Source organism: Ctenocephalides felis, unplaced genomic scaffold (assembly GCF_003426905.1).
Source record: "Ctenocephalides felis isolate EL2017-DRISC unplaced genomic scaffold, ASM342690v1 CF-g0.4_SCAFFOLD_01170, whole genome shotgun sequence".
Taxonomy (NCBI): domain Eukaryota; kingdom Metazoa; phylum Arthropoda; class Insecta; order Siphonaptera; family Pulicidae; genus Ctenocephalides; species Ctenocephalides felis.
The window spans coordinates 66,396,684-66,415,315 of record NW_020537324.1 but is presented as its reverse complement, the minus strand read 5'-3'; positions in this window follow the sequence as shown (position 1 = coordinate 66,415,315).

Here is an 18,632-nt window from a genome sequence, read left to right as displayed (position 1 = left end):
ATTTTCGTCGACGATTTCGGGAACACGGATCAACTGCTTTGAATAATTCAAAAAACATTCGATTTGTATTGATAAGGAGACGTGCTGATTAGTTTTTGGCAAAGGCAGGTCTAGTCGTTCCGAAGATACGGGGCAAAAAATGCCGAAAACGGTATCTAAATTTTTAAAAGAACGGAGCGTCCGATTTGAATAATTCAAAAAATATTTTACTTGTATTGACAAGATGAAGAATTGATCATGAAGGCAGGTCTAGCGGTTTCGGAGATCTAATGAAAAAAGTAAAAAAATGCCATTCGGCGGTTAAAAATGATCATTAGACATATGCACATCAATTTATCAGATATTTTATAGAGATTTTAACAATAAGTATAATATTTTTTTACATTTCCATGGGTTCCGTACCAATGCTTATGCGTTAGACGGCGGCGCGGCACTTGCGAGCTTTGACATTTCATATCTATGCAGTTCAAGCAATATGATTGCTTTGAAAAAAAGTTCAGAATTTCCAAAATATGTCAAAATGAAGAAAACATTTTTCTTTTCAAAAAAATTTAAAAAGTAATTTTTTGTCAAATTTATAGTTTCTCAAAAATTTAATTTTTTCGAAGTAAAATTTTTTCAAAAATTTTAATTGTTTTTAAAAAAATAATAATTTTTGGTACGGGAAGTTCCAGCAATTTGCCTTAAGGCTAGATGCCTTAATTGCCTTAACACAGAATTCCACTTACAGCTAGTTCTAATATTAAATTTGAGAGATAGGCCAACCGTTGATTTCTTTTAGTATGTTAGTACTAAAACTAGTAAAGGGTGATGTTTCATGGGACTATTATGTTCTGATTGCTATGAATAATATATACAAAGTATATAATGTATCACAATCTACGGATTCATAATTATGATAGCTATATTTCAAAAATATGTAGTGTTCAAATGTTTCAATAATTTTTCCAATTTATGGTGTAATATTCACGTAGAGTTGTTATAGTAATCGCAAAAAAAAAACGAAAATAAAAATTTGTGCGTATCTTTACATCTCAAAGACTTCAAAACATTTTGGCTGCTTTATATATCACTCAATATTTATTTTTATCCGCTAAATCTTAAGTTAAACATTTTTACTTTGTAAAACTTGAATCTATTGACAAAATTTTTTCTCGCTTCATTTTGTCCTTCTCGTCTGCAAATTATTTCGATCTGTTGCAAATTCATTGCTTATACGTATAATATCCTCATCTTGGAATTGTTTATATAACCATTCAAAGAGTTTAATACAAATACTGAAATTCATTATATCTCGAGCATACTTTATTAAAGGAGGTTTATTAAGAAACGTAAATTAAACATTCACCCCTCATTTCGCAGAAAAAGTTTTCAATTTAATTTCATATTTTTCTTATAGTCCTGAGTCACAATCATTAATGCTGGAAAGGCTTAAAACGCTGAGTTGAGAAATACAGAGTATTCATTTCATTTTAGAATTCATTTATCTACGTCTTTATAGTGATAAATTTGATTTAAAGAATATAAGGTGAATATACTAAGTATTTGGTATATTGCAAGTCAAAACGGATTTTTCTCTAATTATTCACCAAGAAATGCAAACCCTTTGCTAGTAGTGTTTCTAATTTTTAAAAATTGGTTAATATTATTTCATAATATGCCTTTATAAAAATTTGATCAATTCTTCATCTTGTCAATACAAGTAAAATGTTTTTTGAATTATTAAAATCGGACGCTCCGTTCTCTTAAAAAGTGAGTTACCGTTTTTGGCACGTTTTGCCCCGTATCTGGATTTATTAAAATACTTGAACAAATTATATAAGGAAAGATTTCAGATAACATTTATATTCCTATATATATATATATATCTTATAGATAAAATTCTTCTGTAATGATGTATGTATTGATACTCCTCCTAAACGGTTATTCGGATTTTAATAAATCTTTTTGAGTTTGTCGAGGAAAATTTTCAAAATGTGGAGAATTATAAAAATATAGAAATATTGTAGAAATAAATGGTAAAAATTGCAAAAAACAACATATATATATATTGTTTGACATTGAAAAATTTTGATACATGAGAATTGTCATCTGCCAAAAATGTCGATTCACTTGAACTTTGAATTTAGTTTAAGAGAGCCTAAACAATATTATAATAATATAATATAATAATAATAATAATATATAATAATAATATTATTAATAATAATAATAATATTAATAATAATATATAGTTTATAATATCCATATTCATGATTATGAATAAGAAAAATGTAATATCTACAATAATATTGCCGAAAACGAGCTGAGATGTGCCAGAAATTAATACAATACAAGAATTTAAGCATTTAGAATTTTGTTTCATGTGTCATAAATTCATTTCTTTGGCATTGGATATGAAATATTTAGTAAGTTCATAGTCTTAGATTGAACAGTGCCATATGAACCAGATTTTACAAATTATTTCACCTTAGATTTTAACTAAAGTAATAATGTTTATTAAATTATTAGTAGGAAATTGTAATTGCCAAGAAGCAACTAATACAGAGTACGCGATTATGGAAATTATAGAGTATTATATATTATATAAATTATTGAAGCAATTATATTGGTTGGAAATAACAAAGGAGATATTGTTTTTTACCGTAGATATACTATATTTATTCTTTCTGAATTTTTTATACTGATCAAAAAACTGCAGTTATGCTAAGACCATCATAATGGAATGACTTTAAATAGAATATTAAAAATTATAGGAAAGGATATTTAAAAATTTGGAACTTAAATTGTAGACGTGGGTACGGCACAACGTCTGTCGGGTTATCTAGTATATATATAATTGTATAGATTTTGCAGCAAATTTTTAAGTCAGAGGTTAAAAATGCTTGAAAATCCATCATGTGATAATGAACGGATCTCTTTATATTGTGTATCATTTTTAGCGTATTTTTGGTAAGAATTAATCAATAACTGAAAATTAGTTCAAATGTTAGATAATTATTAACTTAAAGTTTGCATATTTATTTACTAAAAATACACATTAATTTTATAAATAATAATAAGCCCGTATTTTTTATGCAGTTAAATAGATTTCAAAACCTTGAACTTTTGATTTTGTCTCTTTGTAGGTTTTATTTAATATAATCCCAGGATTTTGCAGAAACTTGTTATAATTCACTACAACTGCAATAATTAATTAAACCATAATTTTTGCATATTGTGGATTAAATATTACATTAATTATTAAATACTACCTTGCTAGTAGAGTTATGCCTACGCCCATTACATTTAGGGTCACAAATTTTATAATGGTTACTCTCAGTTCGTATCCACTGATGATGACAGGATTATTTGTCGAAAAATCTCAACTAATAATAACTCCATCTCTATGACTACATATTCAACATACATCAAGTTTCATAAGCATACTATTGTTTATGTTATATGAAGCCACTTGATGCTGGTTCCTAAACGAACTGCTTGATAAAAACGAGCTGCGTAAGGAGAATATACTAATTTATTAAAATTATTTTAGAAATACTCAAGAGGTAATTTCAAAAGTACCAAAATTAAATAAATTATAAACACGACTGTTTTTATACTCTTAAGGAAAAGCTCAATCTTGATCTAAATATAAAATTTCTAGGATCAGGATTATGATGGTTGTAAGAAAAGCTAAAGTTAATGAATAATTAGCATGCAGATGGCTAATTGGTGCATGATTAGTAAAGCTCGTGGTGCAATACAGTTCGTCAAAGTGAGTATAAATATTAGTTCCAACATATTATAAGCAGGGGTCTGGTGTTTTCAACAAATGGGTGCTTGGGCGAGTAATGCCGGGGGCAGACAGTAAACGCCCCCGGCAAACTCAATTGCTATCGGAGTTTGGAGGAGACTAGTAACTTCTAAACTTCTTACCTCACAAAACTATGAAATATTACCAAATGAAACTTTGACTTTAGAAAACGAAATCCCCAAATATCTAGTAAGCATAATAAAGCCCAAATCATTAAAAGTAAACAAATCTATCCGAAGGGTTGCACAGCTTCTGCAGCATAATTAGGTTCATCATGAGGATCCGTCTGTATAAAAGATGTAGATATATAGAGTATCATAAAGATACGGTTAAATATGTAAGTATACAAGAAATACTTGTAACAGTTAAATGCAATGGACTTTAGATGATTGCAGAAGCTGTGCAACTTGGCTTTTCGGATACGCTACTTGCCGGTTTACAAATTCCATCAATCGTGCAAATAACATCCAACGCTCGGAGTAAACCAAACAACATCCATGGCAAGTAGCAAGGTAAAGCAGTACCCATGATGAAAATGAAGTTGACCCCAATATTTTGCATTTTTTGTATAATTTGGTTTTATATATATCAAGACTACTGAACTTCGAAAATCGAAAAATTAAATAAAAAAAATCTGTTTTGCTAGTGGTCATAAGTGTATTTTTTTGAATTATTAAATTATTTTGGTTAAGACGAAATAATTCCATCAACTTTGCTACTTTTAGAATTGGTAGAAACGCACAGAATGCAAAATTTATATAGTCATAAAAAACGACAAAGAAATGGTAGAAACTCTTCTTGGCAACAAAGACTTTTTTAGTATTAAAAAAACATGCTGATTAGGTTGAAAGGTAGGGTGCTGCTTCAGAGGTTTAAAAAAAAAAGATTTTTTTTTGCAAAAATGTCTTCCAAAACTAGTCAATTATTTTCGGAGTTACAGAAGAAATAGTGAGCAATCGTCAAGCATGTATACGAGCGGAACGGAAATTTCGACGCGCGATTTCTCGGTTTTTAATTTTTTCGATTCTTCCTAATTGGCGGGAAAGATAGGAAATAAACTAAACGTCATATCGCAATAAAACAACATTCATTGTATTCAGGATAAAATGCTATTCTAGGGGAACCTAAAAAATACTTAAAAAAAATTATAATCAACCCACTTTTTGAAACAATCTAGAGTGAAATTTTGTATCAAAAAACATGATATTATTTTTCAAGTTGCAAAAAATTGGTGAATTTCTCTTCCTTTTTTCGATTTCTAAGTTCAACTAGAATCTATACTATTTAATATATATATATATATATATATATGTGTGTGTTTAGATTTTTGGTTTCGGATAGAAATTGTTTTCAGCATTTTTCCCGCCAAATGACACCTGCACGCTCGTGAAGTAAGTATATATATGACCTCCAATTTCAATAAATTGGAAACAGGGGTCTGGTGTTTTCAAAAAATAGGTGCTCGGGCAAGTGTTCCAGGGGCAGTCTCCTGGTAACCTAGTACGCTGGCGGAGTTTGGAGGGACTAGTTCCACAATCTAAAAAAAATCTAACAAAACCTCCGAACATTCAGCTAGCGATTTAAAGCCCATTGACCAAACATGTCGAAGTATCCGAAGGGTTGCACAGCTTCTGCATCGTAATTAGGTTCATCGATATAGTAAAAAAAATCTACTTCCAAAAGTAGTGTGTATTGAACTTTAGATGATTGCAGAAGCTGTGCAACTTGGCCTTTCGGGTAAAGCTACTTCCCAAACATCAATGACAAGTAGCGAGGAATAGTTGCACCTATAGTGAAAATGAAGTTGACCCCAAATTTTGCAAATTATTTTTCATTTTTAACTAGGTCTGTTAGAAAAAATTAATAAGCTAAACCGCTAAATTCTGCAGACAAATGTTTAATCAAACTAAAGTGTTATTTTTGATGGATTCAAACTGATATCTTTAATATACAATTTAGTATGAAATAAAAATTATATTTTTTAAAGAAGTATTCAATTGTTTTTTACCAGATATAAAAAATGGATATTGATCTTAGTTAGCTCAAGCAGTGTAGAACTAAAAGAATACCTGAATTCAAATTAATTTTATATACTCGTATTAAGATTATATATTTGTAATTTCAAGTGCAATTTCATTTAAGGTACTTCAGTTTGGAATTGTTATCTCTAGTATTTATATTAAACTCATCTGTGAACTTTGATTACTAAGAAATGATAACAATAATACATTGTAAAGAAATATCATACTTTGAAAGATATGTTAAATTTTAAAATTAAGTTATGCGATTTGCAAAAAAAAAATTATGTATGATAGTGAAATTTGTTACCTAATTGTAATAATGATAATTTTTTTCGAGATAAAGTAGACGACATTTAAACTTCCATCTTATATTTTAATAATTGATGTCATATACATTAATTCATCAATTTGATTACAAATGTATAATAAAGCTTTAGAAAATGGTACGTATTTAACTTCCCTTAGGGTAAGTTATACTAATCGCAAAAAAATCGAAAATGAAAATTTTTGCATTTCTTCACGTTTTGAAGGTTTCTGAACATTTTGGCATAGCTTAGAAAAAAATGGATGTATGTGTGTGTATGTTTGGATACAATTTTTAGTCCACGATTTCGGGCGCACGAATCAATCAATTTGAATAATTTAAAAAACATTCGAATCGTATTGATAAGGAGATCATCAATACGATAGGAGTGCTGATTAGTTTTTGGCAGGTCTTGCCAAAAGTTTTTGTCCAAAAATTCATTTTTATCAAAAATTTAAAATTTCTCAAAAATCTATTTTTTTCTCAAAATTGTTTAAAAAAAATCTTTTTTGAAAAAAATAATTTTTGGTACGGAAAGTTCCAGCAATTTGCTCTAAGGCACGATGCCATACACCACTAGTTAAATATGAAGTCGATAATAATTGGGTTAATAATGTTTTATTTTTACAATAGATTTGCTTCATTATTTATTGACTTTTCGTCGACGTTTTATCTAAAACGGCTGAACCGATTTCAAAAATTTAAAAGCCATTCAATGAATAACTTTGGTTAGTTTTACGAGACTATCGGCCGAGCTGTCTCTTTAAAATTATCAGAAGTGTGCAAAAATCATGTATATGGATAAAACAATCAAATTCTAGAAGGCTTCTGCATAATAGTCAAACGATCAAATACTTTTTGTGAACAAAACCAAATATGGTTGGAGTCATTTTTTTATATTCAAATTATTGATTGTGAAATATTTTTTTGACGATTTTATGAAATCTTGTATGGCGATAGAGTTTCTGGAATTAATGAACATATTAAAATATTAGAAACCGACGGCAAGTGTTTTCATTATAGAAACTATTTAAAGTTAAGAGTAATCGATCAATCTTTCAAGAAATACTCCATCAGCAATAGTATCTCATAAAATAATGCTCTAACAACAACTCTATTGATTTCTTATTTATTGAGTCCATTATTTGCACATGTCGGAAAGTTCATGCAACTTGCATTAAGGCAAAATGCAACTTACACCTAGTTCTCCTGAACAAAAAAAGTTTAAATTAAACTCGTGCTCATGCATTTCTTAATCTCTATTATTCAATATAAGTCGAATATGAAATTAATATAACAATCAGAGCCGAATTAGCTAAATTGCGTTGGCAACGAATTCGAATGTAGGGTTTCCCTTCTCATATAGTACACAAAACGCGTATGGCCTGTACGTTAAGGCTGTTACATAAAATGAAGGCCCGTAATGAACGGGGGTTTTAGGTCGTTACATCATACCAAAACCAAGGAGAACCAAGGAGAAGGACCACGTGCCGAGGTGTGAGGTGAAACTATTATATTATTCGCATATCTTACTCACCAGATTTGCTTCAGTTTTCGACCGAGAACAAGCTACGCTTTTGCCTGTTTGAATCTATTGGATGTCAGGTAACATTAGAATGAGACATGTAATATTTGACTTTCGATGATTATTGTGATGTCATGATATCTATATTCTGAGCTTCTAACGATTTAATTATAAAAATTTATTGCTAACATAATTAGCATTATCAACATTATTATGATTTATTAGTTATTTATTGTAATATAAATTATAAGAGTTTAAAATAAACTTGTAACACATCAATTGATTATATTTATTTCGGGAGTGTCCAAAAGGTAGGGTATCTATATTCTCAACTCACCATAAACTCTAATTTATAATTTATATTAAAATAAATAACTAATATCATAATAATTTTGATAATTTGTCACCGTACGGTGGTAACATATCAATTGATCTTATTTATTTTCGAACTCTCCAAAGGGTAGGGTAGAGCGAGGCTTGAAGATTCACGGGTAAAAAGGACCACCACCATTATTTCAAAAATAAGTTTATAAATAGTAATATTTTTTACGATACTATTTTAAAAAAGATGCAAAAGAGATGTGTCAAATTGTTTTGCGCACTGTTGTTTAGTTTACGATACTCAAAAATAATTATTTAGTATACGTTATTTGACTGTTCTATAAGAACAATTTTATTTTTAACGAGGTATTCAGGTCTAGAGGCATATATGATTTTTAGAAGACTGTATAAAATGGAAAACAATAATTTCACTATGTTTTGAGAATGTACAAAAAAGTAAAAATTGAGAATAGTCATTAAGGTTTGATTCTTGAAGGCATGATTTCCTTCAAATAATCTGAAGAAAAATATGATTACTTAGTATATTACTGATCTAGAATAATGTAGGTATTGTTTTTTTTACAAAATAGCAACCGCCTGACAAATAATGTATTTATAACTTTTTTTATATTCCCAAATTTTATTCAAAATGGTAACAATCGGAATTTGAGGATGAGTTCATACTGAAGAAGACTCTATAAAGAAGGCTCTGTGAAAATTTCAAATAAATCGGTCCAATAAATATTGAAAAATCGTGGGCATCGTGTCAAAAAAGAGTGATTCAAGAAAAACGTGTTAAAAGTTTCGCGAATGAAGAAAACAGAAAAAGATTATCGTGGTTAAATAGCTATATATCTCCTGAAAATATTTCAAATTTTGAAAAATCCTCTTTTATACATATTTATAAAACAAATCAATCAATCATCGAAGCCATCAATAAACTAAATCGATTATTGTACCACATTACTCCCTTACCTAGATTTGCATGTGGATGGTTAGAAGATCACCTGAACCTTTACTTAGTGAAAATAAGAAAATAGTAAATAAAAATGTACAATAAGTTAAAAGAACCAATTTTAAAAGAAGCTAGTGGTGTATGGCATCATGCTTTGAGGCTGGAACTTCCCCGTATCAAATTAAAATTTTGAATATCTGAATTATTATCGATACAAGCAGAGAGTATTTTGAATTATTCAAATCGGATGCTTATTTCTCTCTGCATTGTTTTGCACATTTAGCTCCGTATCTCCAAAACGGATGGATCTGCCTTATAACTAACCTACGGGAAGTTAAAAATATCAACTTTTTTCAGGTTCAATAGCGTTCAATTTTATGTGCGATGATTCACTATAGCCACCAACTCCTCATGACTTTTTACCAAAAGTACGCAAAAATTATTTAAAATATTTGTTGGTATGTTTTTTGGAAATCTAAAAAACTCTATAAAACTTATAAATTTATAAAAAATATTTACTAGTTAAATTATCTTAGCGTACATGATATAATATACGTATATGTGGCGCAAATGCAAGCGATCGTGTCATATTAGATAAAGTTCTGGCTCATTTGCAAGCCCACATCTCGCATCCTGGATAGTAACACACAACACAGAGCCAACGTTAGCGCTCTGCACACGCACTATAAGCTATTCTATTATTGACAGTCCTACCTCACATCAGAGCAGAATTCTCAGCCTCCTCACTCTCTCCATATACGGCGATAGTCCATTTCGTAAAGCATTTGCCTAACCCGATCCACAAGCTTCGTCGCCCCTGGCAGTCCAACCTGGGCTATTCACCCCTTTACCTAAACTTGCCGTCCCCTGGCGCCTCCGCGATCCGCGTCGTAGTGCGTTGTTACTCCCCTGGGGCTATCAGGATTTAGCCTCTCTTCCTCTTTACAGAAGCCTATAGTAAGAGGACCAGTGAAAAAATTATACAATGGTTATAAATATACAATATACAGTATTAGACTATTATTAAAAAAATTTCATTTAGAGGGCCAATTATCAGATAATATAGCTATCATATGCTTCTGGCGTTTATTGCTTATTGTTATCATATGGTTCTGTCGAACTAAAGTTATATTTTGACATTTGTTCCATTTGGAGGCTAAGTTTTAGAAGTTGATATTGTGTAAAACGTTATATTGTGCAAAGACATGTCCTTTAGTGACTATTAATGCATGAGAATTTACTCAGCATAAGAGATCGGTATAACATTATATAGTTATTATATCCGAGATTGATTTCTTAGAGGCCAATTCTCAGGTAAATTGGACCGTAACATAGCGTTGTTATGGCAACGCAAAGTTTCCATAGCACCCTTATGGTAACCTTACCCTTTCTTGGTAGTAACAATTGTCAAAGTGCTATGTATTTGGTGTGCAGTCAGATGTTATAGATTGAAAACCTAACCTAGAACACGCATTGAAGTCAGAAATATATTATTAGAGGGTAACTAACATACATGAAGTTATGTTTCAAGTGTAAAACGCCTGATCTCACAGCAAATACATAGCTGTTTGACCATTTTTAGTACCAAGAAATAAGCGTAACATAACATAGCTACGTTACGATATTTTTTGGACAATTGGCCCAATGATCTAATTTTTTTCATAAATAGGGTAGAAAGAGACTTAAAGATCCGCGATGGAAAAGATCCACCATCACTATCTCAAAAACAAGAAACATGTGGTACTTTTTAATGATACTATTCTTAAATTGTGCGACATCGCTACCATTAGATAAATAACCACATCGCCAAATTTTTAACAAAAGTATACAAATCAACAGTGTCAAATATTTTCATAAACTAGAACATCATACAAACTTTGTAGTCACTCAGCTTCTTGAGACACCAATTTCAAGAAGTCTGAAGAAGAAGCTGCCCAAAAATGATATTGATGACCCTTAGAACTACCACAACTGTATATGAACAGAATTGTTGAATCATTTATTGAAGTGACTCTCTAACTATCAATATAATATTTATCACATTAATTTATATGTGTGTGAATGTATGTGAGTAAATGGCATAAGCCAAATAGCTAATAAAATTGTTCTGTATTCAGATTGCTATTGAAAAAAATAAAAAATAAAAAATAGTCTTTTTATTTTCGTCGGTTAAAGACAATATCCACTTGATGACCTTTGTGTATGTTTTTCGCCTAAAGATAACATTTGGCATGACGAATTTTGCATCAACATTTTTCAACCTTACGATTAGTAAAATTATAGAGAATTGAAAATTTTAGTTTTTGAGTAGTGCATTTTTTTTTATTTTTGAATACATTTTAAGCGATTCCCACAAGTACACGTAGTAAAATATCTGGGACTCCATCTAGATACAAAACTCACGTGGAAAGAACATATAAAAGAGAAAAAGGAACAAATTCTACTAAAAATTAAGGAGATGAACTAGTTACTGAGCAGACAATCCAAACTATCCGTCGAAAATAATCTTCTGCTATACAAAGCCATCATTAAGCCAATATGGACCTATGGTCTAGAGCTATGGGGATGCGCCTCCAAATCAAATCTGGAAATTATGCAGAGAACGCAAACGAAAATCTTAAGAGCCATTCTCAACTCACCCTGGTATGTCACTAATCAAACTGTCTACGGCGATCTAAAAATGTTGTCTGTGCACGAAACATACAAAGAACTATCATTAAAATACCTCAACAGATTAGAGATGCACCCAAATGAATCGCTAAAGGATATTCTGCGCTCTCAACAAAACTGGAGATTGAAGAGAAAGTGGCCTCTACATAGTATATAAGTACAATCATTATATATTATATATATATATATATATATATATATATATTTAAGTAACATAATGTAAGATAGATCAGTGGATCCTATCTTATTTTAACACTCACATAGTTCGCAGTTTAGCTTATATAAAAATTATAATTTTCTGATTGCTAAATAAATCTATTACAAAAAAAATTAAGCTATGATTAGAATATTCGGAAATATTTTGTGGAATTAATATTTGAGTTGCATACTGACTTATACAGTATATATAAACCTCAATAACCAATTTGTAGTGGACAATAAAGATAATCATTATGGCGATTAATATTGACTGATTTCTAAATGGTTTACCGCGACTATTAACATCAGAGCTATTATAATTGTTTTTATTGTTGTTTGAATTAATTTTTCTGATTATTGGAAACTTTCAAAATTTTAACCTATAAAGTCAATTTAATTACTTTGATGTATGAATATCCTTTAATACCGGCGCTTTCTCCAATACGCCTATGTTGCGTACGTATGAAAGCTCCGTGCGTTCCGTTCGTTCGACTAAAGCTTTGGCGAGAGCTCGCATTTTGCCATAGAAAGCATCCCCCCCAAGCCATACTAAATTCTAAGCTCGATGTACGAGTACCCCTTTCCATTGGCGACTTGTCCCGGCGGATCTGAATGTCGGACCTTGCTGCTGGTTACACACTACTCTCAGTTTCGCGAATTACCGCGGGCCAAAATCGTGGGATGTTAAACACTTTCGGTAAAGATTAATATTCTGATTTAGGACTTGGTTAGTTTTGACTGTACAGCTTATGTGATAAACTTAATATGACTATACAGACGATATTTTTTCAACCTGATTTGTATATTCGCGGGTAAAAAAGCCACCACCACTGTTCTAAAAGCATATAAGTATTACATTTATGAACCCCCGTCGGTCGGATATTTATTTACCTTCGAACGGTCGGAGTGGTCTGGCTGGATCACACATTTTTTCGTCCTGATTTTTTCATTGATCGACAGCTAATGAAATTTTAGGAAAAATCTAGAAATTTCATGTCGATAGGATTACTAAAATTACTCTGACCGATGGAGGGTTAATGATACTATTTTAATGTTGAGGGCAAATGATGTGTAACCAGTTTTCGTCTAAAATTAGGCGACATCCGATTTAGACATTCTACAAAGGACTAGAAAATTTGCTGATATTTTATATTATGTAATAGGTGCAAATATATATGAAAAAAAAGTTATTTAATTGCTTCAAAAGATAAATTTTTATTCTTAAGTTGGATTTAACTTAGCTTTTTAGCTTACACGTTGTTGAGGTAAAAAGGACCACATAAACCAACTTTACAGTTGTAAGATGTAAACAATAAAAAAATAAACCAAGTAAAAAAAAAACAATTTCACAAATGATCAATTAAATTAATAGTTATTTAGTCCAACTCTAATGACGAATTCTTCTCACAAAATTTCATATGTAGGTTTATTAGAGTGTGATCTGTGTAAAAAATGTGACAATAAAACAGTGAGAAGTTGTATTTACCTTATTTGTAATAATAAAAAATCAAGAAACAAATTGTCTAATTATGATAAATAAACTAATGGTGTGTATGGCATCGTGCCTTAAGGCAATTTCTGGAACTACCCGTACAATAATAAAAATTTAGCTCTGTATCACCGAAACCGCTAGATGTGACTTTGCCAGAATGATAAATCCGATGCTCCGATCTCTGAAAAACTCTATTTCTATTTTCTGTATTTTTTGCTCCGTATGTCCGAAACGGATAAACCTGCCTTTGCCAAAAACTAATCAGCACATCTCTTTATCAATTGGAATCGAATGTATTTTGAACCATTCAAATCAGTTGATCCGTGCGCCCAAAAACGTGGACGAAAAATTGTATCCATACTTACATACACACACACACATCCATTTATTCTGAATTTCAATTTTTCGACGATTACAATAACTTACCCTATGGGATGTTAATAAAAATACCTACAAAAGCAAGATTTATGATAGTACTAAGAGTTCATAAATAATTTTGTTTATTATGTTTAGCAATACATATATATATATATATATATATATATATATATATTTAGACTATAATTTTTAATTTCAACCTAACAATTAAACTTCATCGCAATAATGAAGCTATTTCGTCAAACTTCTCCAAAAATAAGAATAAAAAGATGGAGCTTTTTTCACTGGACGTCTATAGGGTAAAATGGACCAGGTGACAAATTTTTGATAAATAGTAAAAAAAGATAATAACACAGTGATAAATTAGCTGGGTAAGAAAACAATGTCATGATTACATGACTTACATGACTTACATTTATCAAAAATATTAATAAAAACTTTTTTTATTATTTTCATCAAACTACAACTGCCTAAAGAGGCATTCAAGTAATTGTTGTGACTAAGATGATAAATAAAATTTTAAAATGCTACCCATTGGTAGTGTTTCAAGTTTGTATAATAAATCAGGTATGTACAGAGAATAAAAAATTAATAGAAACTTAACAAAAAAGATTACTTTTCAAATTTCTGTTTCATAAAGTGGACTCAACTAAATAATTTAATTTATAGGTACCAGATAATATAAATTTAAATACAATATAAAACACAGGCAGGTCACAATTTAAGCAGTGGTACGACTTGAGACACCTTATCCTACAAATTTTTTTTATATATTTCAAACGTGGTTAGATATTTGTTTGTTTGATATATGTTATTTGTTGTAATGCAATTGTTTTGGTTTCTACAGTTTAATTGCTAGAAGTCAAATTGGATCTTTATGTATTTATGAATGTATGTATATACATAATATTTTATTATTAATGCCAATGTTTAAACAAAGTTAGCAATTCCGCAAAAAAACACATTTCAATGATTGCAAAAGGAGTATGCATAAAATTGCTGCTAGGGATCGGTCTGCAGGGACAGAGCCAAATTAGTAAAGTTTTTGTACTCGTTGCAACTTTATATTACGTTAGTTGATAATACTAGATATTATATTAATTTGCAGATCAAACGTGATTGTGCAGTTTTTTAGACCATATTTAATCTCCCCCGCTATATTTCAAAATCTCGAAATTCTCTAAAAATATTCTCCACAGTATCGTTTGAAACCAGTGCGAACTAAATACATTTGTCACGATATAAAACATGTCACAGGCGGACAGTTCCTCTTCTCTGCAGCAAGTAGTATAGTGGTCGTTCTGTTCAATAGAAGCCGTTCGGAGGCTCTAAGGGGGTGGCAAGTGGCAAGTGGCATTTTCGGCAGTGTGAGGGTTTATTTCAGGGTGGATTGATAGGAAGTAAATGGAGGATGAGATATTAGATGGAGATCTCACGTGCGGATTGCCTGGTGGTCGAACACATAGAACACGCTTTGCATACGACTCTAACCGCACGGAGGCGATAGAGTCGAGGTAGAGAAACGAACGAACGAACGCTATTCTAGGCAAGAGATTTGCTTGCCAGATCCTACTAACGAACCTAGGCGGTATATACAACACGGATGGACTTGTATTTATGCATAAAATATTCATTAGCCAATGTTTGTCCTCAATACCGTGTGTAACTCAGGAAATGGTAATATTGTGTTGTGTTTTAGTAATCTGCATGGGTACGTATTTTGGATACAGCACAATTCAATTATTATTATATGAGAAGCATAATATTTCAATTTTCTCTAGAAATCTTTGTCAATGGTATTTATATTATATTAAAATTTTAAATTAAAATCTATGAAACAATAAAGGTTTATTTTTAAACAAATTAACTAGTACTACTAGTACTAGAAGTAGCCCAATAATCACGTGATCAATTTTTTAAAAATTTCTAGACTGGTGAAAAGTGTTTGTATTTTGCCACATATTTATAGAATTTATTAAAACTCTTCTTCGATAGTTCAGATTGTTGGGTTATAATTAAACCCTTGTAGCTGAGGACTGTATTAAACACTGATTTGCTTTGTATTTGTTGCAGTTCTTATTACAATCACTGATTTGTTACTAAGTTATAATGAGAGAAGATTATTTTATTATTTAATCACGTAATCAATTTTTAAAAATTTCTAGACTGGTGAAAAGTGTCTGTATTTCGCCACGTATTTATAGAATTTATTAAAACTCTTCTTCGATAGTTTAGGTTGTTGGGTTATAATTTAACCCTTGTAGCTGAGGACTGTATTAAACACTGATTTGTTTTGTATTTGTATGTATTTGTTGCAGTTCTCATTACAATCACTGATTTGTTACTAAGTTATAATGAAAGAAGATTAATTATTATTTATTAAACATGTTATTACAAAAGAATTTTTTGTTATTGTGCGGACTTTACTTTTAGAAGTAAACAATTAGTTCCATCAAAACACTCCGCTCCCCCCTCTACCAGGGGTAGCAACCTTTCCGTGTAAAAGCTCAATACCATGAAGATTGTCACCATTATGGCCAATATAATAAAACGAAAATACGTCCGAATAGTGTTTTTTTTAAATTAGCCTCCCCCCCTTCCCACAACTCAACATCACGTGTTTTAATAATTAGAAAAAATCGTAAATTTTTTAGAAAATGTTGAAAAACTTTGGAATTTGTTTTCAATTCAGGTAAAAATTAAGTACACGTGATATCTTCCTGAACCACCCTACCCTACGTATTATTTTAGAATTTAATTTACGAATGTAAAGCATTCAAACATTAAAACTAATCAATATTAGGAACTTCTATCGGTATATAAATTTTTATCTGATACATTTTTTTTAATTGTTCATCAGACGTCATGATTACAACACAAGACTAAATGAAAATATTAATCTAAGAGAAACCAGGCTGAACATTAGTGCTAAGAAACTATTCAAAGAGATCGGTATGACCGAAGATTTAAAAAAAAAATAAGATAAAAGAATATTATAAAGAGAAATGACATCAATAGATCAGACCAATGTATGAATGTAAAAATGTTTGTATGATTGGAAAACTAAATCAATAACATGAACATTTTAAAATTAAAAGCGTGACTGGATATACAAAATGTATATTATAAACAAAAATAAAAAAATTCAACGGCATTTTATATATTATTGTGATTATGATCATAGTAGAGCTAACATTTTATATAGTTTTATCGTAAAATATAACTATAATACTATAATTTAAAATTTTCTATTTTTTTATAATACTTCAAAATACGAGTGAATCAATGGGTGACAATATGTATTTTTCAATTATTACTAAAATATTTTACAATTTTGGTAAAAATCTAATGCAACGTACATTTATCCCTGAATTTGAACTGTTTCGAGAAAGGTTATGAAAAATATTGCCTATTTAAAAAAGCTTTCAGTTTTGCAAAATTAAAATATAAAATTTTGTTATATAAAATGATAGATTTAATAATATGTCAAATGTGGCACTGTATGTTGGCTTCTGTTGGATCTCAATAAATCTTCAACAGGCTTATGTTTTGGATTTAGATTCAAATATAAATTATTCATTAAATCAGATACAATGTCAACTTGGATATTGTCTGTAGTTGTATAATATAATGATTTTGATGAAATTTATTAAAGTTGTAAAAAAATGTAATAATATAAAAAATATTTTTAATTACAATCCTAAGATAAATACTAAATCATTTCATACTACTACACTTTCATAGGTCTTATTGTTTTTATTGAGAAGAAAATTGGAAAGAGTAGGAGTTGGAGTAAAAATAATGAGTTGTCTATATCAATTAACAATATTGATTTCTTGTAACCGATCATAAATTTCCGTGAATGGCACAATTACAGAAAATTTGATCGGGGTCGAGGTCGCAATTTCCCAAATACTGCACGATCGCGGTGTCTGACGCGAGGCGTCACTTTTGTTCGACAGTTGCGATGTTCAAATTGATACGCCTACAAATTATTGTACCATCGCCCACTCGCTATTTTATCAATAATCAATAGAACAATATAATATAATAGAACATCATGGGAAATCGTTTGTCCGCAGAGGAAAGTGAAATACATAAAATCGTAATACTATATATAACAAATCCATATTGATATAATTTAATTTCAAATACTTTCCCACAAACTTTGATAAAGTCAATTACCTACAAACATATCAATTCCCCACGACAATTGTTTTTGCATCAAAACAAGATATTATCCAGCACTTTGCGTAAATTGCGAAAATTTCGCTCCTATCACTATATCATTAGGTGGAAATGTAATCAACATGTAGAAAACTTTTCGCCCGGCAGACAATCTTATTTAGTTTGCTCAATGCACATGACACTAGGGCCGAAAGTATCAGATAAGTGAGTAAGTTTTGTTGTTACTAATAGTCACAACTTGTAATCGTGGAAGCATCGCGTGCTGCACGCACATATTACATCCATTACCGCGGATTAGCGCAGCTCATCTGGCCGCTGGGGGAGGAGGATAGAGAAGGCGGATCGGCTAGGGGCTAATTGCTGATTGTAACCTGCACCTGCATGATATGGAGGCGGTAGGGTAATATTTCATAAAAAGATACGTAGTAATATGCAAGTCAACTTTGTTCACCAAGTTTTCAGTGGGATAGGAATATCAGGTTATTGCCTTTATGCAATCCTGTCTTGCAAAATCAGTCTTACGGCTCTAACCATGTTGATACCCGGATTGCCACTAATGTCTAAAATTTGATGATTCATTTTATAAATTTGTTGTTAAGACAAGATTTGTTGTTATGTCACGTGATCGATTTTTTAAGGATTTTTGGACTCTACCTTGGTGATATTCAAAATAACTGTAGCGACCTGTCAACACGCATCGCATTTCTACTGGACAGATAGGTTCATCATAGTGACAACACGGAGGAAACAAAATAGTGCAAGTGTCAGTTCGGATCTCTCTATT